Below are 26,082 nucleotides of genomic sequence, written 5' to 3' on the forward strand. Positions count from 1 at the left end.
GCACACTGTAAAAAAAAAATGCTCCGCAGTACAGAGAAACCCGCTGGTAATGCGTTGCCGGAGGGTTTTCCGCAACATGAGGTACGGACTAAATGTCAGAAACAGAGACTCCGTATGACGACTGTCACATTCTTGGTAACGGAAAGTTACGCCATGCTATGCACGAGACTGAAATCGTTTTTTCACAACGAATGCTTATGTTTTGTTCTTATTGAAGTTTCCGCAATGTGTATGCATACGTCCTCCGTTTACTCGGAAGTCATTTCATCTAGAGCGGAAATTATCAGTATTGTAATTATGTACTTTCTGTAGTACATGAACATGCGTCTTCGTATAGCTTCTGCCCGCAATGTTCACTGCAGATATAGCCGTCCAGGTGCCGAAGAAATAAGTATTATGTACAAGGCTTTCCTTTACGCATATTATGTAGTGCATACGTACAAAGAATGCAGCTTAGAATGAAAGAGTGGTAAGTGTTTGGGTGAGTACAAGTACATACGTTTTATTTTCATGGCAAAATACACACATTGTAAATCTGCACATTGCTGTCGGATCCATCTGAAAAGCATAAAAAAATCCTCATTTAGTGGTCACACAACACCAAATATAAATTTCACAAATACATTTCAACCATCCGCTATTGAACAATCGGCTTTCGTAGAAGCTTTCAAAAGCCATTCACCGAGAACCAACCCGTTATAATTTATTGCCCAAAATTCATTTCTCATAACAGTAAACAGTAAAAACCACAGGTCCAGAAAGAAGCAGACAAAATGCGCTTTCCCGGGCGGCACTGTGCGCATGAAAGTCTTTACAGTTGCTTATCATTTTGTGCAAATAGAAAGTAGCTCAGGATGGGGGCCAGATGCAATTCAATGCAGCTGCCTTTCTGTACATAGTACTAAATGCACAACTTAGCGAGCAAGGAACATTGGTAACATCTGAAAAAGGTGGGAGACGCTTGCCGAATTTATCGTCCATTCAATTTGTTATAGGCAAGACAAGACGAAGTGAAAGTCCCCGGGCATGCCCGTTGCGGCAGATTATGACGCTTTTTATTATGGCATTCCAATATCTCTGCAGTGTGCCTCACAAGGAACGGATGCTCAAGTTTCAAAAAAAGGGCTCTTGGCAGAAATTTAACCAAAGGCCGTTGCCATGTGAACCTTTTTAAAATGATGACCCAGAAAGACGAAGTGTCCTCATGTGTCTGATGCAAAATAAGGATGAAGGCATGAGTCTTTCTGCTTTTTGAACAGCTGTGATAAGTTTTTTACTGGTACTGCTTGGTGCAGCTTCAGTCTCCTTCTTGACATTTTGTGAAATAATTATATATCTGCGAAAGATCTCGCTAGCAAACATTTTGGCACTAATGGAGAAGCAAAAAGACTCATGTCCTAGGCCTTTTTTTGTGACACTAAAGGAAGGCTTGCCTTTTAGAGTCATTGATTACGAAGAGGTCCATGTGGCAACAAACTTTGAGAGAATTTCTTCAAGGGCTCTTTGTTCTCATGAGGTGCCCTGTAGACATACCACAACACCTCAGTGAGCTGTTACCAGCCCTGTGAGTTCACTGTCACTTGACATCAAGGGTATGTACTTTTCCTCGCCACATGCAGCAATGATGTATATGTCAAGAGAAAGCATAAAAGATTTCTAAGTGCAATTCTAGATTGCTTGCAGAGGAAAGCACAAGAGAGGCCATGCTCAGCTGTTACCTTTGCTTCTTGCTCGAGTTCTACAGTGAGTACTACGTAATGACAGGTGTCTGCATCAACTCATATTTAACACCCGTCCTGTGCGACCTCCATCTTGCTCTACATGACAGGCAACTTTATAACACCCTTCATGCAAAGAGTGTCATCAGGGTCGGTGTGTCCTGTCAGTTTCCTGGTCCTGTGGTTTGTGCTGTGTTTTCTACTCTTAAATTATTTACTGCCTTCATTCTCCACTCCATGAAGCCTGAATGTGCTACACTGGGCTGCTCCACGCGTTGTGGAGCAGCCCAGTGGCCATTTTTTTTTCATACGTCGGAGGCACTCAGCTCGAAAGCCATGCTGACTATATTCAGCAGACAAGGGTACATGTGAGACACATCATTAATAACTAATTCCCACAGTGGTATCTGGTGCAAGAATATCTAAATACTACTCAAGTTTTGCTTAAGTTTTCAGATACGCTCTTAGATTAAAAACATAATTTGGCTACATTAGCAGAAGCACAGAACCAAGGTACTCACCAGTTACCTGAAGCACTGTACGCAAGTTCTCGTGCCATCATGAATACAGCACACTGTCCACGTCTTCATAATGCCATGTCACTCCAGCACTTCGGTAGCAAAATTTTCCTTTAAAAAAAGTAGTTTTGTTTATGTTAGACTGGTCATATTTAATTTTACTATATACTATGTACTTCTCATTGTACTGCCCCAGACTAAAAAATACCAATGATCACGCTTTGAATTATGTCATATGTGATCACCAAATTATGTGATCACCAATATGTTCTTAGAAATTCTGATTGAAATAAATCTGACAAAATATTATTTCAGAAAATGTGGCACAAGGAAGAAGGACGCTAGCTAGATAACCTGGACGAATGTTTTCAGTTGCATGCAGCCACCGGCACCATTGCACACAAAATGTACAATAAAGTGGGTTTTACCTTTCCGAATAGAATTTAATGCTGCAAACATTTAAGTAAAAAATTTCAACCTTCCATTCCGCATAAAGGAAAGAAAATTCCTCTCGTTTTTTCACAAGCCTCTGCAAGTACACAATTCAGTGAATCTACTCTACAAGTACTTGAATCTATCAGCACGAGACAGGGACGAGAAAAGAAACAAAACAGGCACTGACTCGCAACTGAAGTTTATTGAAGTGAACAGTGTATATACAGAAAAGCCACACGCCACAAACTACACAATTACACATAAGCTACATCACAACATAAGTAAAAGATTGCCCTTAACATTCCTCTCATCTAGACAGTCCAACCCGCTGCATGTTAACGCTATGGGCAGCACACTCACACATTCGTCACCGAGTCATAAGATGTGTCTAACCTCGATAATTTTCTGGTTAATCTGCTGTGAACGTAGTGTCAAAATGCGTGTTGCCGAAAGGAATGGCTAGCAGCCTTCACATCCCTTGTAATATGCAGATAAGTTACAACCCCTACCAATATCCAAATACCTCTCATGCTCCTGTAGTCTTACATTGATACACATTCCAGTTTCACCAACATAAACCCAACCACATGATAATGGTATGCAATGCATGCAATGGTTGCAAGGCACATATATGTTGCCACGTTTCACTCGACACATGTGCTTTTCCCTAACGAAATTCACAAAATTATTAACAATTTTACAGATTGTAGACAACTTATTAGGGGCCGAACACACCATTTTTACGTCATACCTTCTGGCCACAGTTTTCAAATTTTGCAACAATCTGCAACGACACAGTCAGTCTTTTGGCATCTCACTGGCTGGCCCCAGCCTGATCATGCCAGTCCCTGCGAAGGGGTTTCAGCTTTAAACATGCTAAAGGGAAGAATGGCACAGCATCAAGTAACGAGGAAAGCAGGACAGCACACCCACACACAAGTGCCAACCCTGGAGCAGATACAAAATCCAAGAGCGCGTGCTTGACATTCAGCGTTGACAGTCAAGGAAACGAGGAAACACGGATTTGAACGCTAAAGATTGAACGAGCCCGATCCTTGGCTGCCAACGCTGAATGTCAAGTACACGCTCTTAGATTCTGCATCCGCTCCAAGGATGGCACTTGTGCGTGGGTGTGCTCTCCTGTTGTCCTCGTTACTTGATGCTGCGCCATTCTTATCTTTAGCATGTCAGACCAACTTGCCCAATCTTATATGCTCAGCTTTAACAATTTATCGCACGCTTCTGCAATAGCATGGTTGGGAAATCATGCTTTCATTAGCCTTAAAATCTTCTCTTGGAAACCAGTTGTCACGCTGTAAAAGCATGGCTTCACCAATACCGAGCCTAGACTTGACGACGCATTGCTATCTTTCACTAGCTTAGAATCGTTCGACCAACAGTCAAGTAGCTGCTTAACACTCCTGGGTGAATATCGCTAGCACACATGGCGTGTGCAGAACATCAAGGTAAGGTTCAGAAACCGCAGCTCTTTTTGTTGGGACATTTTCACCAAGGTAAACTTAAGACAAAGGCCTTGCTCCTTAAACAAGTTCACAATATGTACAGGTCCCACACAATCACAACCTTTGTAAAATACCAGAAAATCATAGACGTAGCGAAAGATTTCCCCCAGCCCATGCAATTTCTTGGCAATCATTCCTTCCACCCTGCTTAAGAGAATATTGCTTAGCACAGGGGCAACCTTCGAATCGATACATTTAGCAGACTTTTGAACATATGCCGCACTGCCATACTCCACAAACATGCTCTTCACTTCAAATAAAAGGAGGCAAGTGCCAAAAAAGACTTATGTTACACACCCATTCCTAAACACGAGCTCATCGTTGTGCTCCGATATACACATTCATAAGCTTTTCACAAGATCTTCATACGGGATAGAATAAAATAGTTCTACATCGACACTAATCACAAGACAATCCGCTGGATTGTCATTCTTAAGATACTCAACCACACTGCGAATTGAGTACAAGAAATGGATCTTCAAGATGCGAAGTAGACAGATGCTTTTGCAAATAACCAGAGATAATTTTGCATGAATCCTTTTCTGAAATTTATCTGAAGAGCATGTTATTGAATAGCATTTATTTGAAGAGCATGTTTGTAGAGTAGTGCAGTGCGGTATGTGTTCTAAAGTCTCGAATATGTAGTGGTTCAAAGGTTGACCTTGTGCTAAGCAATATTTTCTTGAGTAGGGTGGATAGAATAATTGTCTAGAATGTGCATGGGCTGGGGGAAAAATCTTTTGCTATGTCGATGATTTTCTGGTCTTTTATAAAGGTTGTGATAGTTCGGGACCTGTACATCTTCTCAAGTTGTTTAAGGAGCAAGGCCTTTATCTCAGGTTTACCTTGGAGCAAATGTCCCAAGAAAAAGAGCTGTGGTTTCTGGACCTTACCTTGATGTTCAGCACACTTCATGTGTGCTGGCGAGTGTTAAGCTGCTACCTGGCTACATGTCGACCATTCCAAGCTAGTGAAAGATAGCATTGCACTTTCTAGCGCGGGCTCAGAATTGATGAAATTATGCTTTCACAGCATGACGACTAGTTTCCAAGAGCAGATTTTAAGGTTAACGAACGCAGGATTTCCAAACCTTGTTACTGCAAGAGCATATGATAAATTGTTAAAGAAGCTGAGACAGTTTTGCGGCGACCGGCACAATCTGGCTGGGGCCAGCCAGCGAGATGCCAAAAGACCAGTTGTGTTACCGTATGTACATAAATTGTCGCAAAATTTGAAAAATGTGGCCAGAAGGTATGATGTAAAAGTGGCTTTCTCGGCCCCTAATACGTTGTCTAAAGCATGTAAAATTTTAAGAATAATTCTGTGAATGTGGCTCGAGAAAAGTACACGTGTAGAGTGAAATGTATATGTACCTTGTAAAATGAATGTGGTATCAAATATTATTATCTTGTAGTCTGGTTTACGTAGTGCAACTGGAAGGTGTATGAATGTAAGACTACAGGAACACAAGAGGGTAGGGGCTTGGCTAGGTGGTTGGGGTAACTCTGCTGTACACTGCACGGGATGTGAAGTCTGCTACCCTTTCCTTTTGGCAACACGCATTTTGGCAGTAAATTCAGAGAGATTAAATGGGAGATTATCGAGGCTAGACACATCTTAAGACTCCGTGAAGAATGTGTGTTTTGTCTATCGAGTTAACACACAATGAGTTGGACTACCTCGATCAGGGAAATGTTGAGGGCGATTTTTGACTCATGTTGTCCTGTATGCTTATCTGTAACTACATGGTTTATGGTATTGCTTGGCTTTTTATATATTCCCTGTTCACGCCAATAAACTATAGTCGCGAGTCAGCACCTGTCTTGTCTCCTTTCTCATCCCTGTCTTTCGCGCTGGTGGATTCACCGCAATGGCTCACCTCTGCAGAAATCCAAGGCATGACATTTTCCTCTTCACACTCGTGGTTCAGCGCATAATACGGCAAAGGCTTTTCAATTCCAAGGAAAGTTCATGGCTCCATTGAACACTGCCTCCTGCTTACAAGACACAGAGCAGCAATCATTGTAGATTCTACCTGTGACACAAAGAACAAAGTTTTAGTTTGAGTGGACTAAACTAGGAAAGCAACACAATATATCTATAGCCAAATAACTGAACTGAAAGAAATAGAGGGTAGTGTAATAGTGAACACACTGATATGTTGCAAGTGAGATATATGCTGAATATATTACAATATCCAACACTGCTACCATTGCCTTAGCCAACTACTTCATAAATAACAATAAATGCAGTATCACAAAAATACTGATAACGTACTATGTGCTAATAGTAGCAGTGCAGGTTCCATGAAAAAAAAGGGCCCAGTGCTGAGTGTCGTTCCCACAGCAGCCTTGTGACCAATGGCCGGTGTAAAGGAAAGAGGAGGAATGACTGAAAAGAAAAAGAGCCAGGGGGAAGGAAAATAGGTATAGAAGGGCTTAGGATATCATAGGCAAATAAGGTTGTTTAGACAGTGAGCACAAAATAAACATTACCACACAAGTAAAGACATACAAGACCAAACATATATATCATTATGCAGAGTGGAAAACTTGATGCCATTTAGCCCAAAAATATGTTTTCAATAAAGTGATTATAATTATTAATAGAACAACTGACCGAGTGAAACCATAACAGGGATGAACAACGAAGTTGTTAATATTCTGGCAGAAATTAAAAGAAGAAAATGGATCTGGCCAGGGCATACAATGCAGAGAATGAATCACCAATGGTATCTTAGGGCAACATAATGAATTTGATGGATTTTAATGGCACAAGGCATCTGTGGCCAAAGAGTGCCTTAGCACACGTTATTTCGTCTACTCAAGGTGAAATCAAGAGACCCATTTCCCAAGCATTTCATTCCAGATAAGCTGAGCACCACGCCAGGAAACACTTGTGCATTGTATCGCAACAAAATGAATTTCACCTTAAGGAAAATATAGCAGGAGATAGCTGATTATAAGCTCACTAGATAAGATTAGGTGATTTCTGATAGTGTGGCATGTACTGGTGCAGGACACAGATAATTAAACTGGAAAAGGCCATTGTCCTGAGGTGAATGTAAACTAAGCAATGAGGATAATGAAATTGGCTACACTAGAGCTGTTAAGAATCAGCTCAAGTTCCATGCTTCAAGATGATGCAAGTTTGCTCAGTGAAAAAAAATCATAAGTTCACCCAAGAATTGGTATCTTGGCGGTATCAGGCTGCAGGTGCAGATGAATTAATCCTGCCTCAGAGAAGAGCTACATAGAGCACAAAACATTTTAGGCCAGTCCTACACTGACAGCTGTTAATAACTATTTTAAAACTGTTTTTCATAGCACAAACAATAATACCAAGTTTGTGTTGGTCATGTGATTATGTTACTGAGGCTCTCCTAAAAATTCTAGCCAGAGCTAAAATACAAGCTGTCTCACCTAAGTTTTTATATCAACAATGAGAACATAAACACATGCAGATTATTCAAGTAGAATTATTATTCTTCATGACGTGCCCTACAAATTTTAAATTATACTGAAAAGTAATAGAGTGGAGTGCTTGTGCCAAAAATACTAAACCTCAGCAACAAAGAGAACACAAGATAAAGGCAACAACATATTGCCCAAAATTTATATGTTTGACAGAACAAATATGAAAAGAAAACCTCTCCACAACTGGAACAAAGCAGCGTGATACCGAGCACACATTTGAAAATTGTTTCATCCAAATCCCCAGTCTGGTGCTCCAGCACTCTTCAGCCAGCATGTCATGAAATGTACCATAGTTCTGGTAGCTGTAAAGAGTATACAGCTGATCCGGCATTTTGATATGTGAACAGTAACCCTCAATGACCACCAGGTTGAATACTTTCAAGAGGCTGTTCTAGTAACAAGACTGCAGTGAAACACTTAGCAAGTTATGCGGGCGTAATAATGCAAACCGTTAATCTAAGAGTTCGCTACCACGCAACTCTGTAGTAACTCCTAAAGTGTTGCAATCGAACGAAAAAAAGGACTGCCTATTATATAAACAAAAGTCAAGAGGCTGCAATGCAAGGCCACGACAGAAGTGCTGCAATACAGCAATAGTGATACAATGTACACTTTAAGCAACACAATGAAACATGATCTTTTATCCTTAATTATCAGAATTTAAATATTTGTTTTCCTTGCTCTCTTGCAAAATTAAGTTTAGATCGTGAAAGCGCTCGAAAAGACAAGGATACAGAAAGAGATTTCCACACAGTGCGCTTACTTCCAGTGTCTTTTTGAGCACATCCACTATCTAAACATGGTAACCCAACTAGTTTAAACGCTGTCGTTATTCCAAAATTAAGCCTTTCACAAAGTGGGAGCCCCTTTCCCCATACAAGGTGCACCATAACTAATCCAGCACTTTTTTCATGATATGTTTTCTCTGAGAATAAACACTGTTTGAAGATTTTGCAATAGTACTTGTCTTTTCGATTCTACGAATGTATCATGCAAGTGTTCAATGAAATGACCATCTGCCTACCTTGATCATTGCTCAAAATCAGGTTATAATGCACCATGAAGCATGTATGTGCAACCCTTCTGCTGGCTTGTATGCAGCAGGTTTGTCTAGCTAGGCGAACTGTGGTTTTGCTATAAAGATGAAATGGTACTTTGGAAGTGAATGGTTTTCTAAAATGCATTTAACATACATACCGGGGCTTTAACAGCGCCTGGTGTAAGCAACATCAGTGGGGGGACCGCAGGAGTGGCCTAGTGGTCCGAGCATCTGCCTCGCAAGCGGTAGGTGTGGAGTTCGATCCCCAGTGCCATCGGGTAACCAGCGGTGATACAATGGGTCGTTTCAATGGCCAGTTTAAAACTTGAAATAACCATGCTGCAATATATACAAAAAATGATTTGTGTGCTCTCTCTTACATGACATAGTTAATCATATCATAGTGTTGGTAGAACACAAAATGCATGTGTGGAACATATACATGCACTGTTTTTGTTCACATCTTACCTGCTATGTGCTGTTATGGCATGTTATGTGCTGGGAAAGCAACAGGTAGTGAGCAATGTTGTGTTGCAGCCTTTCTTCTGATGGAATTTGAATCATGTGAGGTGCAGCTGAAAGAAATTGTTTCATACATAAGTATATTTCATGTAACACAACAAAAAGTGCACAGCCCCATCATGAGTTGTGGTTTAAACTAACAGCGAGCTTTTTACTACTCTATTTAACATATGATGCAAGTCAGTGATGCTGGAGGCACAAAACTAAATACTGTGAGGTAACAAGAGCTAATATGGACAATCATGCCTTCAAGAGATATTGTCAATATATATTTTCCTGAATGAACTAAAGTTATCCTTAGAAGCATTCAGAGGAAGATAATTTTGCTAAATGCCTTTTGCCAAAATAGGCCTTTTATGAACCAGTTGCAAATGAAAAGAATAAGTTTAAGACCATGCTATGCATGATCTAATGCCAAAGTAATTGCATACAAGCAGTATACTATGCCCCTAGTTTTATGGTGGGCCTGTACTGCACAATTTTCATGCAAGGTAGTGGAAAGTATGTGCCATGAAACAGACCTCTGCTTGCTGAAACTGGCAAATAAGTACTGGGTTTTTAAGGCAGGAAAAAAGTTATAGTTCCTTCTGTAGGTTTTGAACTTCAGGTTAGTTATTTGAAAAATATCAATCCCTGAACTGCAATGATTGAAGTTTTTAGCAAATAACATTTCCATGGTAACAGTGGAAACGCTCTTTTATATGAGGAACGACTTTTCAAAAGCCTGCGTTTCATGGTGGCTGTCAAGTAGCCCTGATAAAGAGAAACCAGTCACGACACACAACCAAGCCCCCGTAGTACATTTTCAACTATACCCTCATGATACAGCTTTAAAGTAAGTGTTAAGCAATACAAATACAAATCCCTTGATTTCCTTCATGATTTATCACGGGTGTATACATACAAAGATAACCGTACAAGAAGTGGAGTGCATGGTACAGAGAGAGTAGGCAGATGGTTTCTTGACACTCAAAAAGTGAACAAGGGAAGGAAAAATCTCAGGGTGCTTGCCGTTTCGACAAGACAACTTGTTTTCGTCTGGGTTCAACATATACAGAGGAAACTTAGAATGAAGTACAGGGTTGTCCACTCTTAGTGCGAACACGCGAGCACATGGCTGTGCTCTTTGGGCCACTGTGTCTGACATGGCCACACATCGAAGTGTAACATGACACGAAGCACCACATCCAGGTGCATCTCCTCTTGCGCCATTTTGCAGCGATGAGTGGCTCCGCCGCACATATTGGACCTCTAAAGAGTGCGGCCATGCGCTCACATGTTTGCACTAAATGTGGCCAGCTCTGTACATTCCGGAATTGGCATAATTATTTGAAAATGCCTTGCACATGGTCAGAGGTTTCCCAACCCACATTTTCCCCCTCCTTTCCTGCTTTCTTTAATTTATCGTTATACTTTAACCTTACGCCCTGCACCTCCTGACATCACTTCTCGGAACCTTGGCTGCCATACTCCTCCCCCTCCCCCTTCGTTTTGCCTTTTCTCCGAACCTGCCCTCATTTTTTCTTTTTACTTCAAATTATTTTGCCCCCCCCCCCCCCCTGGAACTTTATTCTGCCATGCTCCTTAATTCCTTTATCCTAGTTTTTCAGGAAAAGGCAGCCAGCCATACCAAGCCACCTGTTGTGGCTGGACATAAAGCCATTCAAGCCCACTATCCACACTCCATACCCCGAGATTCGTTTCTACTGAATTGGGCTTTTTTGTTTTCACAGTTTTGCAGGTCAACCGGTTAATCTTCTTTAGCAGCTATCATGCCTGGTCAAGGTTCATGCTCCCAATCGTAACGCCCTTCCCATATCGCACCCTCGTCCCACACAACAGGCCTTTCGCCTCGAAGTGAAAACCTAATTTAAACCCCACCAATGATGAACACTTTGCCAGACAAAGACAAGTCCTCTTGTCGAAACGTCGGCAAGCACCCTGAGGCTTTTCCCTTCCTTATTCAGTTTGTGAGATACCAGGGACAGGTGTTCAAGCAGCCATACCACACTAATACCCCTGTCACACGGGCACCGCAAAGGCCTTTGAGAATCATATCCAAAGGCGTAAGGAGTGCAGCTACCCGGTACAAATGTTGCGCCTTTGTCGCTAAGGGCCTTGGAGGCGAAGGCGCTCAACCGAGACCTTCGGAGCCCGAAGACGCGGCATTCGAGAAGCTGTGATCGCAGTACCATCCAAAGTCAAAAAGTAAAAGCAATAAAAAAAATACATAAGCTAATAATGTTTGAAAACATTTTTTTCAAATACGAAAGGTGTGTCTGGCTTTGGTTTTTGTACGGGTGTTTATGTTTTATGTTCAAATTTTAAGACAGTGAAAGTGTTGCGGCAACACCGAGCGCCCATGGAGGCCAAGGCAATACACGTACAAAACCTGCTCCTGCTGATGAGAGTAGCTGTTGCAGTACTTTTAAGGAAGCAATCAGAATAAAAAATTGCCAAAGCTCAACGAATGAACAGAATACACCACTTTAATTTTAGAACACTCACTTCAGCCACCTCGAGTATAGCAGTGGGTGCTAAGCCTGAACGACTTTCACCTTTGGGCTGCACTGTGTAGCTGCATCGCTGCTCCTTTAAGCTTTCGCTCCTTTGGTGAAAAATGGTGCCTTTGCTGGAAAGGCCTTCGAGGAATGCCATGTGACAGGGGTATAAAGCACATTTTTTACTGACACGAAAGACTCAGTGCCTTTAGTTCTGACAACATTCTGAATCATGCTTTGGTGGCTTAGCATATCAGAATACTGGACATGACAAGATCAGCTAATTAGTGAGGGCTATTATTTGCTATAGGTAAAATTATAACATTCTCCTAAAATAATGAAAAGAAACCACCAGCACTGACATCAATGTACAATTTGGCTGTAACAGACTGACATGACAATCTAGTTAAACGTAAATTCTCTTTTCGCAGTTCAAAACTGCATGCATTATTTCTAGAAAGCGCGAAAACAGAAGCTCATACATAGTGCCAAAGAAAAGAGTGCATAATAGTACCACTTATGAGGTGTTTATCGGCAACTGCAATGAGCAAGGCTATGTTAATGGCAATCCAGAGTTATTATGTGTCTTACGAGCGCAAGCACTTGCGAGGTGATAGCAGCTGTGGACGCAGCTGTCCATCGCAGTTTTCAGTCTGTCGAGATAACACATGGGGTAAGGTATTCTCTGTTTTGCTGCCGAAGGCAAAACCGTCAGTGAGTGGAGTTGCCTTGCTATTCACTGTCAATATCTACTGCTCAATGTAAAGGAAACTAGGGCATAAAACATACAGCATTTCATATTATGCTTTGGCCAAATGCAGTGAGAATGAAACAGACTAGAGACTTGTCTTATGACGTTTGCACTCTTTACTTTGCACCAGAGGAAAATAAATTTATGTACAGTTGACCTACTGCTTGCCACAGTCCTAGAAGAAATGAATCCAGGTCTCAGAAATTCTACCGAGAGAATACTGATGCTGCATGTGCATTTCTCTGAACTGTTCTGAAATATGCAGAAGTTACCACTTTTTTTACTACCTGATTACATACTGTAATCTTTGCAAGGAATATGAGGTCAATGGACTGGGAAAAAATGTCAGGAATGGTACCTTTGGTACTGGGCACTTGGACAAACAAATGACCCACTGGGCGTCCCCAGGAGCTCTGCTACCAGGCACCCCTGGCAACAGTAGTCAATTTTCCAGATCCAAAGGAGCCATGCGAATGATTGCCGAAAAGTCAAGTTTAAGGACAGCAGATGCATGAACACAAAACAGTTTTCCAACTTTGTTTCAGTGTGATAAATGGTTTCAAATGTCTAGACTATATCTGGTAGTACACAAATTATCAGAACACCATCTCCCGCTCAGAATCATCTCAAAACACATTCGACACGCAGTACCAACATGGACAGTTCGTGCTTAATTGAATCCAAAAGTTTACGCTGATCGACCAATATTACTCTAAATAGAGACAGAAAGCGCATGCACGTTGTACTGATGTTATCGTGAACATAACATGCGACGAGACGCAGGGTTACAATACAAACAAAAAACCGCTTTCAAAATTTGAGAACAAAGGCTCACCTTCTCACAAGTTCGCCAAACCGGAGACGTTGCCGAGTGGCTGCCGCCAAAGTCACTCGCAATGCACAGAAACAATAAAAATGCAGTGCCGCTGACTTTCCTTGAGCAATTCCAGTCGACTGAACTTCCAACTGTTCGCACCGACTACCTCTGCAAGCATGTCTAAAAGTTAGCGGCGCAGCCGCGCCATTTGCAATTTACGGAGCAACACGGGAAATTCATAGCGCCATTCGCGTATTCGCGCTCAAGCTCACGTCGCTGATGTCGCAAAGGCGCACAACGGCAAAAACATATAAGATGTATTTAATTTTACGGTAGCTTTTTTAGCTGACAACCTGAATCGTTTGATATATTCTTTTTTCTTTTCGTTGCATGAACGTTATTACCACCAGCGGCAGCGCAGCTTGGCCATGGCTAGCCATGGCGAAGTCGAAGCGCTAGCCGAGCCCGCAGTCGGAAACGTGCGCAGTTAGCGCAGTGTGGAGTTGAATGAACAGGCGCTATGGAATGGGTTTTTGTTCTTCCGTGTTCGCTGCGTGCGTCCTGCGCGTTGCGTGTCTTTAGTATGTGTGTGTGTGTATGTGTGTGGCCGGAACGCTGCATTGGAGTGTACATACAACAGCTCGCTGTCCCGGGCGGCATCGGTGCGTAGTAAAACGATCATGCAGAATGTGCGTTACAATGCCAGTGGCCCTGCACGAAAGAGGAGACTTGAAGCCGACGGAAAAGCTGCTCTCCCTCGTGGGACTGCAAGAATCTGGCGAGTAACAGTCGACGCGCGTTTCGGTGGATGATTCCGTTCACCACGCCAAAAAATTCAGCACTGGCCAACAGCAATGATGAACTGCTGCTGCATCATCACCTGTGTGATGTTTGTGACAAGCTTGTTGGATGTGAACGTGGCCATGAATGGTATTCGCCGAGCAGTGGCCCTCAGGGCGTGGCACCAGTGGATACCTGAAGACGATTACTGTTTGCCCGCGCCCTGGCGCCTCGCATTCAACCGAATGCTTTGGCGTTATCTATATCTGATTTTCACACGTAGTTGGACTCGCAAATATTACAGCGTACAAACGTACCGTCGGAAGAGCACCATTTTTCTTTTTTTAGGGAGGGGGTAGGGGGATTACCGTCTGCTCAAATTTAATGTCACTAATATTTTGAGCTTATTTTCTAAACAGGTGCCGTGGTGGCACTGTAAGCAGTGCATTTACTGGGCAGAAGTTTATTTTATGTTGTGTTGGCACAAGGTTAATGATTGTCATTGTACTGTGGTGCCATGTTCAAACAAAACACATAATTGTACACTCTCTTTGAAGAATGTCTAATGAGGTAATAAATTACTGAGCAGCGAGTATGCACTGTGGTAAATGTGACGAACGTTACTGAATTACTTCACACTTGTCATGTTCTGTTGTCGTTAGTGATTACGTATGCCTTGGTGTCTTCTGCTTTCCAGTGTAGGGGTCGAGAGGCATGTAGAGCTCCACTTAGCAGCTTTTTTTCCTTCCATTCTCTACTGGCCAACGTGGTAAAATAAACTCAACATAATGCGTGATTGCTCAGACCTAGATTAGACTACCATTTCACTTATTTACTCTCAGGGCCAATTGGCATCGAAGAGAGGAGAGCAACTAACATAAATACATGTGTAGGCAGATTAATTAAAATGATTATACACAGCAGACTTGAAGGCATTGGATGCAGTGGTGGACATGACGAAGGCAGAGAAGATGTGACAGCTGGAAACGTATAAGAGTGGAAATCTGCGTGAGTTTGTACGCGACTTAAGGTGAACGCTAGCAAAAAATTAAGAAGGCGCAGAAGACTGAGGCCAGAGTTAAAACTGTAGTTTAACAGAGGAAAGCACCTCCCAGCAAGCCAAAATGTGCACATGCAAGCAGTTGTGTGTACACAGAACATAGAAAATGAAACTCCTTTTTGGACAGAAGGAAAGCTAAGGCACATTGCTTATTGTGATGTTGCTTAAAAAGTTGGTGTCTAGTTGTTGCCCTTCATATCTGGTCCTTCCACACCCAGCAACTGAAATGCCATCAAAAAGGAGCATCTCCAATCACTCTAATTACATGGGAGGTACACATCGCCAGATGTCAGAGGCTTGGCGTCTCATCTTGCAGACTAGCTAGTTTGGCAGATTTAAACTTTACCGCATGTAAGAGGCATGCGGTAGCCTTGAAGGGGAGTATTTCATAAGTGTTACAGCATATTGTACAGTGCTGGCATGCTTCATTATTTACATCACAGTAATATGCTAGCACAGGCTGGAAAGTTTCTAAGTGAACAGAAAAAAACAATGTTCATGCCATATCTTAGCCACATTCTTAGTATTGTATAAAAAGTGCAAATAAGGTATTCCTCATTTTTTTGTCAGCTTTTTCTTTTTGTGCATTGATTTTTTGCAAGTTAGCAAGGTTCTACAGTCTTGTGTGCCTATCGGCTGGCCCCTTGTTTGTCAAAGGTACCGAGTACACAATGGGTCGTGTCAGTGCAAGCTAAGTAAACGATGGATAGAAAATTCGTGCTTTCAGAGTATTTCCAGAAAAAACTGCTATTATTTCCTACTCAGGATGGGGGAACAGCATCGATGGTGCACATCCTCCTTGTCACTGCAGCAATTATGGCTGCTGGCTGCTCTTTGGTGGCGTTTCATTTATCTGCAGGAAGAGCAGGCATGAATGGGTGGCAATAGGTACCTGCTAAATTAAACATTGCATTGAGCAATATGTTGTTGTGTCGGTGCTTTTGTTATCCATGAAGGAGTTGGTGTTTTTGATTAATGGTTGTGTAGCAAAGATGTAACTGCTACATTGCACTGCATTCACAGATTTGTTTGCCCATGCTTTTGGTTTACTCAGTTGTTTATTTCCTTACCAAATGGCAGATGGAAATTCGGCTTTCAAATTGTGCACTTTCATCATGTTTGCAATGTACTTTCAGCTGGTGTTCAGTTTCACTTTGGAGAAGTTGTCCAACCATTGTCTGTGTCTAAATGTTTTCTAACAGTTGACCTCATTACGCAGCATTTCTCACAGGAAGCAAATGTTGCAGTAACATTTTTATTAAATGTTACTCTATCATGTGGCTAGCAATGTAGCGAAAAATATTTTCATCAAGTCAGCTTTTAACATTATAGCAAATTAAGGCCTTTGTTATTTAACGTTGCTCACAATTTGTACCAATCACTCAACCTTGAAGCAACGTAATGCGTTATCACCCTTCTTCGGCTCTTCATTGTGTTAATCACATTAGACATGCTCACGGTCGTTCGCCATGCTAGTTTGCGGACATTGTTGGCTAAGAGTAAACCAGACAAATAAAAAATCGGATGTCATGTGATGCCTATAGTCCGCGGGCCAGCAGTTCATCGTGTAAAAGTGGCGTCACATCATAAGCATCTTCTGTTTTTGCTGCCTTTAAGCAAGTTATTAGTGCATTTGGTGCAACACATAGTCGATGGGGTCAACCGTCCTGTCGTGTTAAGTTTTGATCCCTTAAATTGAATGTTTAGTATTTTTCCCTGCAACGATTACAGAGGAACACGGACGTTTCCTTCAATACTGGACTGACTATACGGTCATTCCCTACGTTTCATTGAAAGCAGAAGTGGTTCTGTATTTAAAACGTACATAGTCTACGTTATAGGTACGGAATTTTTTTACAGTGCACGTTACCCCGGTTCCGCCCCCTTTTGGGCATTTTTGTCTCTAATTTATTGACTAATCACTCTATAGACATAATTTTTCCATGCGCAGCATCCTCACATCATCCTCTTTCGATTACAGCCATTTGTTTGCAGCTACCTCTTCTAAGTTCCTCACAAGTAGTAGTTGTAAGTGGTTTTATTAACACAATAATAAAAAGGAAGAAAAAAATTTTTGCTAGCCCCGGCATCTGCCATCGATACTGAAGCACCTGAGCTGGGGCAGCGGAAATAAAGGATGGCAGGCAGAATGGAGAAATGAAATGAAATACGTGAGGGGACAGGACGGACAGATTTTGCGGACACGACCTTGTCGACATACCCTAGTAAAGCTTTCGCTTTTATAAAGAGTGCAGCTTGATATAATCGTACCTTCTGAATCCAATTTCAGCGATTTCACAGCAAGTAGCAACTTAATACAGTATCCCTTTAGGCGCACGACTACTAAACCGCAGTACCCGGGTTCGAACACGACTGCGGGGACAACCTTTCGATCGAGGCAAAATGCTGCTGTGGGCTGTGCGATGTCAGCGAACGTCAACTATCCCCAGGTGGTCGATAGTACTCCGAAGCCCTTCAGTACGGCACTTCTCTCTCTCCCTATTCTACAGCTTCGCCCACGGCGCGGTTGAAGTGTCCTCCTAAAAGAGAGAGACAGTTATGGCGCCCTTCGTTTTCTATAACCACGATCATTATTTTTAAGGCCCGATAAAATGCCGAAATTGCATGAACAGGTTTTGGAAAATATGGTATAGTATTGGATGTTGCAAACAGATTTCAAATACCACACTTTAGCATCGTTTGTATGTGTGCGTGTGTGTGTGTGTGTGCTTCTGAAGAATAACTGCCTTATGATAGGTAGCCACAGAGATGCTTGACTTCGGCAAAAATATATTTTTTTTTTCATTTGAGTCCCCCGTCTTCCGTTTATATTGATACGCGTCGCTCCGTGCGCAAAGCAGCCTCCTTTCAAGGACGCTCGTTTAGCCCCAGTGCGCGCTCCGAAAAGCGCAATGAAAAGAGTGGGCACAAATATGTCAGACGCCGTAGCAGCTAGACGACGCGGTTGTCCCCAACCTCGACGGAGCGCCGAAAGGGGGCGCGCGCATCGAGGCACGCTAACCTGGATCTCACAGGCCCCACCGATGCAGTCGCCTGGCATCGCAGGGCAGTGGCACATCGCTTAACCACTGCACTACAGCGGCAGTAGTGGCATGAAGATGCTCAGTGATCAATGAATGTAAAGTAGAGAATAACCAATTCCGTGTATATGAACATTTGTCCATTGTCGCTACTCGAACAGCTGCCATCCGTGAACAATGCATCCAAACACCCGAGCCGAAGTAAAACCCGAAGTATTAGCACATCTGATACTTATTTGGCCTAACTACGCAAATCCAGCAAACCCAATCAATTACTCAACTTTACCAATTCGACCACGCAGTTTATCCTAAGCCCTGTAAGGGCATTACAAAGGCGGAGGAACGCACTCTGCTCCGTCGTTACACCGAATCACTGCTTTGCCCGGCAGTTTTAAAGAATTTTTCTCTTGCATGTACAGGAAGGTGCCCACTCTGTGAGGTGCCCACATACAAAGAAACAAACACACAACGGCTAAATGCCGGGAATGGATATTACGAGTGCTACCGCACTAAACACCGGCGCTGATGCAATCTGAAAAGCAAGGTTGGAATTAAGCAACCAGGCAGATATTAGAAATTATACTCTAAGTTCCGCCAAAGCGCGACAGGCAAGTTGGCTTCAGGCATCTTTGGTGAACGCCTTTTTTTTTTTCAGCGTTGGCTTAACTTAGGTGAAACAGCTTGTGTGACACAACTTAGGTGAAACAGCTAATCTTAACTTCTCCGCATGGCATATGGCCACAGCGATGTACTTAACAGGACATCTTAGAATTAAAAAAAAAATTCCTGTCAAATGATTTACACTAGTTTTTCTTCAATCAATCACGCTGCGAGCACTAAGGCATATAACGTTTGTTGTGAGGTATTTTTGCTACTCCACCTTGCTCTCTCTCGCGTTAAAATAAACGCAAAAACAGCATTCTCACTTTCCAGCTCAAGAAATCTTTAGTTTCCACATGGTACAAATAAGGTAGATGTAGAGCAGGAGAGTATCTTGCACAGACGCTCAAAACATAGGGGCTTGACGTGCGGGGACAGCGCCCTCTTCGAAAGGAGTTGACAACTCATTATTAACGACATAATTAAAAACAAATTGTGACGTCATAGCAACATCATTTCTGGCGAGAAGAAAATGCTCGAATGGCTTGAGATTCAGCGCGACACATCAGACAAGGACGAAGAAAGAACACACGACGAGCGTGGAGTGGCTACGACTATCTGAACACAGTAAGCGCTCGGTCTGTCTCCTTCCTTCGTCTTTGCCTCGGAAGCCGTGCGGAATTTTAATGTGTTTACGAGTTTAGGGACGCAACTGTTTGTCTTAATGCCCTAGGCATACAGTAGAAAGTATAGCTATAGCTCCTTGTTTAGGAGCGGTTCTTGAGCACCAGAGTTTGCGAGCAATCGTTTGGGACAGAATTGTACCGATTGAGTGAGTAGCTCAGATAAAGAGAGACAATAGGGCGAATTTTCAACCGAAGTCAAATTTTACTACGTAAAAAAGCACAACACAGACTATTGAGAATAGCGACACAACAAGACACTGCTGAACAAACCCACGTAATAATTTTGCACGAGCAGAGATCGAGCTGTGTTGCATAAATAACAAGAGGGTGCTGTAAATGGCCCTGCACTTTTCCGCTGAAATTAGGGCTGTATTTTAGAACACCTAGAGGACTGATATTCTCGGCAGTACTATGAAAAGCTACGTAGACCGAACGAAACAAAGCCAAGGCTCACAGCATGAGAAAGGAAGGCAAGGCCCGTAGCTTTTGGGCTCCTCTGTTTTTTATTTTTGGATTGTTCACTGTGCCTTGCGCCTTTATATACTTCTCCGGGCATAAAACAACCACTCGTTAGTCAGTGCTCGTGTCATCGCCCGTCTCCTTTTTGTCTTGTTTTCTCCACTGCTTAAGCATGAACCCATACCAAGTCGCCCAGTTTATCGTTCGCGAGAATAAAGAAATATGAATAGTTAGCTCGCAGTCACAGGAAATTCTCAAGCAAGCACTTGCTCCAGGATATTATCGAGGAAGCTCTCTATAAAACAGGTGACCACGTTAATGACCGATGTGTGCCTAACACACTAGCAGAAACAGCATCTGAGCATCTGAGCGTCTTGGAGAGGACATTTTGCAACGACCGCGACATGTGGCATACAGCGCTCAATTCTCTGATCTCTGATAATATGGGCAATATCAGGTCATTAAAAGTTATCATTAAAACTTATATCATTAAAGTGGAGGAAAAACGCTAAGGCGCCCTTGTGCTGTGCGATGTCAGTGCACGTTAAAGATCCCCAGGTGGTCGAAATTATTCCGGAGCCCTCCACTACGGCACCTCTTCTTCCTGTATTCTTTTCTCTCTCTCTCTCTTTTATCCCTTCCCTTACGGCGTGGCTCAGGTGTCCAACGATGTATGAGACAGATACTGCGCCATTTTCTTTCCCCAAAAACCAATTATTATTTTATTAAAACTTCTACAAAATTCAATCAGCACAACACCCTCTGCGATGGAATTTTAGTCGTCACTGACAATGCTAGTGCCGCAAACGTTCCAGGCGGCCTTCACCTCGTGTTTGCCGGAGACAGCGCTACAGATTCTTCTATTATTAAAGCTGTGCCCAGGATCTAAAGGGATATGAAACATAGGTATATTTCAAATTACTGCCAAGCACACGCTGATCATAGCGTTTCTTGACCACGAACAGAAATAATTACCATGCAGCATTTCACTCAGTAGAGTCAACACAAAGCGCAATCACTCAGTACCCCTGCAGGTGTCAGGAATTTAACAGAATGCACAAAGTAAAATGCACTTTCGTACAAACTAACAAGCGACCGTTCGAAAGTCACACGTGGCGCCTCTCACACAGGCGTTACAGCACACCTGTCTGACTGGTATAGTCACTCAGTGGCAAGGGAATACCACTGTACCAAAGTGACTGTAAGACACTACGGTGTTAATGTGATGGCAGAGGAGCAGTCCTCACTCTGGCGCTTCTCAACGGAACACTAGTTCTACGCGTGTTGTGAGCTCGTCGCCTCGAACTATTCCGTCTTTCCGAAGGCAGCAGAGTCAAAACCATACGAGTTGAACTGTGCCTCGTACAGCAAAAAACAAGCGCGCACACGTAGCCGACGAGAGCGTAGCCTGAGGACAAAAAGTAGCCAAGCACTTCAAAATTAATGCTAATAAAAGGCGTGCAGCCACAAGCAACGAAGTCAGGAGCCTGACGAGAAACGCTGCATGTAGCGCCAAGCAGGCCGCAGAACAATCGAGGGGGGTGGCGTAAGAGCCGCTGCTCTGCTGCTGTGATGGAATGCGATATCATAAATTTTCTTTTAAAAGAAGGCGTCGTAATTTCCTACCAAATCTAGGCAACTATAGCCTTTTTAAAACCGTAAGTAGAGTTGTGTTTTAATAGGTTACAGACCACTAATATATAACCAATTACTTCTCCCTCATTTGTATTTTCCAATTAATGTCATTTTGGCACTTCAGTTCCGCAGCCCCAACTGATTTCACAGGCGCTTGGCTCTGAACCGCCTTCGAACTCGGCCTTCGCGAACTATGTAAATTGACCTTGCATGGTAAGCGCCATGGAGAAAGCAAAGAACTCGGGAGAGGCGGTTACGTCACATTTTCAAGAGTGGTCGCTCTTACACATTACGTTTGCTACCACCCTTAGATCACAGCGCCATCTGTGGCAGCAACTGCTCATCACGTTTTGAGATTTCGTGGGGTTTCACTACCACCGTGAGATCACAGCGCCATCTGTGGCAGCAACTAGAAAACAGCACATATCGCATTGAGACTTGTAGCGCATGTCCTGTGCGCATACACTGAATTCGCGGCCATGCTCAGGATCCACATAATATTCAAGCGGATGTAATGACTCATCTTCACACATCAGATGACTCGCCACCTTCCCCTCTTCCCCCAGATCCGTTCATGTCCCAAGTTTCCGATTCCGAAGTTCTGCGCCAGCAAACACGCGCTCTAATTCCTCCGTATTCGCACCCTCTCCCCCGTAGTCTACTCGGCAGGAGGAGGTATCCATGCGCCGGATTCGAGCAGGGGCGGCTCAGACATCTGCTCGTCATCGGTGGCGTGCAAAAGATCTGCCTGCAACTGACAGGGGGCCTCACTGTATCTCTGCACCGGACATTTATAATGTGCGGCACTTGTGGACGTGCCCAGCGACGGCTGCTATTATCAAACGGCTCCTCGGGGAGGTGGGCCTACGGTGGAACCGCGAACATGACTATGTTAAGTGTACTATGAACAATCGTTTCATCAGCAACCTCTGCGACTACCTCAGCGCAACGGGTCTTCCCTCCTTTTAACTTTTAATCTCCCGCATTCCTTCCCTTTTTTTTCAAGTTTTGCCTCATGGCACACTTTTCGAATAAAAATAAAGAAGACTTGTAGCGCCGCCCGCCTACAACTCATACATTCGTTCCGCTATATATACTCCGACAACAAGGGGCATCCATCCGGGCACAGCTGTATACCGAATTTGGTAGGCAAATGAAGCCCTACGGGTTGTGGTATAGAAATAAACGCACACATAAATATTAGGTAGACATTGTATACATGCAATTACTGATTGAAGCGTTACCATGTTTCACCACAAGCCGAATTCTAGGACCACCTTGACCCCCCAAATGAAGCAAGTTCCGTTTGGGACGTATCCCGAGGGGGCGCAACCTGGCGGCGCAACTCGACAACGGGTAGATGCATCGTAATTTCTCGGATATATGGCGCTAGGCGTCGATCTCTCCGCTAGGTGGAAAAGTTGGTATACTTTTCAGGGTTTTCTTCACTGGCCCCGCTAGATGCTGAAAGACATTCGTTTTACGCAAGGCCAATAAAGCTAACGCTCGTTACTTCAACGTCTTCCAGACGGTGGCGGCCTTTTTTGAAGCCGCTCACCCATGCTCCACCATTCTTGGACGCTGTCTTGGCGCGCTTGAGCATGCGCAGGAGAGAATGTAGCAGACGACGCAGCTGCGCCCAGCGTTACCATTGGCTGCGCCGTCGGCCAGACTCCCAGTAGTTCTTGAGAAAGCGCGTGATTTCCGGCACACTTTTTGGCGTGCAGCTTGGATAGCGAGGGACTCTCCTGAGCTTTCCTTCCTCCATGGTAAGCGAGGGCATGGCTCCTTGTCTGTACACTTATGAAGTAAGGCTTCCTCTCTGCGTTGCGGAAACTGAAATTGGTTCACTTGCTGGATATTTTAAACACAAATGCAAAAGTTTTCATCTATTTCTCTTACAACAGGGACTGCCATACACTGCTTGCTTTTTTTGTTTTGTTTTTTTCAGAAAGGAAGCCACTGAGCGCCTCTGGTGCCAACACCAGTACTGCGTGAAGTGCTAAAAGCCAAATGCCGCGACCCTAACACGGCCAATTGGTAAAATCATTGAGGTAAAATCATTCAGACAGTTTTCCATTTCTCAGGGAAATTTGTGCGCAAGGAAAATACCTCTACAGCTCTTCCAGAACACTGCGTTACAGAACAGTAACCATCCTCTTTGTTTTTTTCGCAGGTGACCCCAGCCCAAAATCCGTCCTCCATGACAGAACAGAAACACGCAAACACGAGAAACGAGTAGTGTTTGGTTACTATCTACACTTTTACGTTCATTATTTCCGATGAAGACCATGGATAAACGGAAAAAATGCAATTAATAGATTGCAGAGATAAATGCAAATTTTCCGAAATAATCACGGAAAAAAATCCCCAAAACAGGCATTTTTCAACCTCTGTATGTCAAATCTCTGCTGAGCATGAAACATCACTGGGTGCACCCTGACAGTATAACGAACACCATCCTCAAATTACGTCCTATACACGAACATAGCCGAACCGATCTAGTGCACCGAACATGCAGTGCACGGGCTCCACAGAAGAAGCAGAAGTAAACTGCTGAAACTGCTTATCGGATTTTAATTGATGACAGCACAGCCGGTAACACCATGGCTACAAAGCTGGCTTGATCTCTAGAGATTCACCATGCCCTTACGTGCACGAGTTGATAATTACTCGGTCTCACGCCAAGTGGCAGTGAAGCCAATGAACAAAAGATTGCTGAAAATACAATTAAGAAAATGAACTATTTCATTCATTCAGTCGTTGCCAGATATTCGTAGTTGCTGGTCATAAAACGAAGCACTGAGCCAGCGATTAAAGTCCCCTAGAACCAGATGGAGAAATGCAGCTTGTACACAAACATCACAAATGGAAAGGCACAAATGTAAATTCTAAAAACTTCTGATAAGCGCAATTGTACCAACGATAGCTGAAGTTATTCGCGACATCTTGACATACTGCTAGCTTATTCACTCTATATTGCTTTTAAACAAAACTACACGTGCATATCGCTAGTGGCCTCTAGTGATGGCTGCAAGCGATAGGTGCTTTGAAGTATTTCTTAAATCAGACCAGATGGCGCCACAAACTTAGTGCGGCAACCAAGTGGTAGACGGAAAAGATGCCTTGATGCGCTCCCCCCGTCGGGACATCCTAACGTTTCTTCAATAGCGTGTGATGCGTTAGACAACATAGAGGTGACGCTATAGAGTCAAGAAAAAAAAAAAAGAAACGCCTTCAGGCTGAAGCGGTTCATACTGCTTTTGACCCATCCCGCGCCGCCCTTTTTCCCTCGTGGCTGGCATATTAGGCCCCAATTCATCTATGTTCCATTCAGGGATATTTCGCCCAAAAATTGGCCCAAAAAGGAAAAGGAAGCGTGGACGACCTTTCAAGGAAATTCAATAACTTGCACAGATATTAGAGCAAGTATACAACAGCTGTATCTTATCGGTACTGACCTAATGGGCAGTAACGTGGAGCCTAACGAAAAGGGTTAACTTTAAGGTGCGCACAACTGATTCAGTTATGGTTAGAAAAATTATGAGTAACGTTAACAGACCGTTAGCGGCCTGAGTAGGTGAGGGAACAAACGCAGGTTAATGACATCCTAGTTGAAATCAAGAGGAAGAAATGGGCTTGGGCAGGGCATGTATTGCGAAGGCAAGGCAATCGCTGGTCATTAAGGGTAACAGAGTGGATTCCAAGAAACAGGCAAGCGTAGCAGGGGCCGGCAGAAGGTTAGGTGGGCGGTTGACATTAAGAAGTTCGCGGGCATAGGGTGGGCGCAGCTGGCACAGGACAGGTTTAATTGGAGAGACATGGGAGAGGTCTTTGCCCTGCAGTGGGTGTAGTCATCCCGGTGATGATGGTGATGATGATGGCGATGATGATTACCGTAACTTTAACGCCAAGCCGCAATTTTGGCTGAACATAACGATCACATCTTGGGCAAAGCAAAATCTCAGCTGAAAACGCAGAAAAGGAGAGAACGACGCAATCAACGCCAGTGCGAAAAGGCTTTCCTTACGGCCGCCTTCGAGCACGCTCAAAGTACTGCAGTTATTTCTGCTCTGCCCCTGCACAAAGGTTTTACGCGCTCCCTGTTTTAAAAACAACTGCAAAATGATGGCGAGGCAAAGCCGACACGTAGACCAACACTGAGCTACACCGCGCCATGAACACATCGACAGAGCCTCCCATTACGTTGCTTCGTTGTTCCATAAATTACACCTGTTAATGTGCTACATGCTGACAGCTCGGATGTTTAGGTTGTCTTGAACAAAAGAACGGAAGGGACACTTAAGCTGGGCCTCAAAGCTGTGACGCGTTACCGCTAGTAGTTTAATGCCCATATATGAGGCAGTAGGCATTCTCTTTTTACATTCATAGTTGACTGGAATCTTCATGCCACTCCTTGCACAGTGATGCAGCGGTTAAGCTATGTGCAAGTGCTCTGCGACGGCAAGTGCTGCCACCGGTGGGGCTTGTGCGACCCCAGTTGTTCTTCCCGAGGAACCT

General features: G+C 43.5%; 1 long non-coding RNA gene across 3 annotated transcripts; it reads right to left on the bottom strand.

Moving 5' to 3' along the window:
• Window positions 1–486: 486 nt before the first annotated feature.
• Window positions 487–16,999, bottom strand: LOC144094126 (uncharacterized). Of its 3 annotated transcripts, XR_013306414.1 has the most exons (8): window positions 13,319–16,999; window positions 12,842–12,912; window positions 9,178–9,284; window positions 8,868–9,048; window positions 6,472–6,585; window positions 6,074–6,229; window positions 2,240–2,347; window positions 487–558 (listed from the first exon to the last, which is right to left on the bottom strand). It is a non-coding gene; the product is annotated as an uncharacterized LOC144094126 (long non-coding RNA). The 3 variants fall into 3 exon arrangements; XR_013306415.1 differs by lacking the exon at window positions 13,319–16,999 and having other exon boundaries at window positions 6,074–6,188; window positions 12,842–13,311; XR_013306413.1 differs by lacking the exon at window positions 13,319–16,999 and having other exon boundaries at window positions 12,842–13,311.
• Window positions 17,000–26,082: the final 9,083 nt, after the last annotated feature.

This window comes from Amblyomma americanum, chromosome 6, assembly GCF_052857255.1.
Source record: "Amblyomma americanum isolate KBUSLIRL-KWMA chromosome 6, ASM5285725v1, whole genome shotgun sequence".
Lineage (NCBI taxonomy): Eukaryota > Metazoa > Arthropoda > Arachnida > Ixodida > Ixodidae > Amblyomma > Amblyomma americanum.